The following is a 961-nucleotide window of genomic DNA, read 5'->3' as shown; positions in this document are numbered from 1 at the left end:
GAGGGGTGAGAATAAAATGTGGGTGGAAGTTGCGCTGTAAATCTTAACGGGTGATATAAACCGCGGTTTGGTTGGACGAACGGTCGGGATGAATATTCAAGCAATATGATCTCTCGTAACTTCTACTAATTTAAATTAAAATCCAGCTACAAAATGCACTTATAATAATCATTCTCGTCCTGTGCTCGTTTTAATTACACTTTTAATCATCTTTTTCTTGTTTGAATGTAATCTTAAATTATTGAATAGATATAAATAAACATTTGAGAAAGGATTAAATAATATAAATAAATAAATAGACTTTACTAAAAAAATTTTAAAATAATTTTCAAATATAATTTTTAATCGTGATCTATTGAATAAATGTACATGATTTCACATTAATTTTTTCATGATTAATTCATATAAAATTCATATGTTTTAATGACACTTAGCTCATTACTGTACTAAATCAACATCTTGAATCTTGTTCATCATCCAAGTTCTAATATTTCACTTATATCTAAAGCATTTCAATATGTATATAAGTCATCCTTTGAGTTTTTGTGAGATATGAAAGTTATTTTTTCTTTAAAAAAATTAAAAAATCATGCATCTCTATCTAGGTATCTTACATTTGATCATTTTATCCCAACTAATGTCATTTTTATTCTTAATCACTTGAAATAATGCATAACTATGAGTATGATATAAATCGAACGCACAATTTTTCAAAATTAAAGAAAGATACATCATATTCAAATGATGCATATATGACATGATATATATTATTTTTCATAATAATATGAATGTATAATATAATGTTATGACATGCAATAGAACACACAATCTCGATAGTTATGACTCATAAGAAAATACTTAGATTTTTATCTAAATGTCATCAACTAATCACCAAGTTAAATTCACGATTTGAGATAGATGGTTATATTCCCTCGAACTTAGCACTTTTTAAATTCGATCA

Source organism: Curcuma longa, chromosome 2, assembly GCF_044706935.1.
Source record: "Curcuma longa cultivar G26 ecotype Majalengka, Jawa Barat chromosome 2, ITB_CL_G26_1.1, whole genome shotgun sequence".
Classification (NCBI taxonomy): Eukaryota; Viridiplantae; Streptophyta; class Magnoliopsida; order Zingiberales; family Zingiberaceae; genus Curcuma; species Curcuma longa.
The sequence above is the reverse complement of the archived record's forward strand: the minus strand, read 5'-3'. Positions refer to the sequence as shown.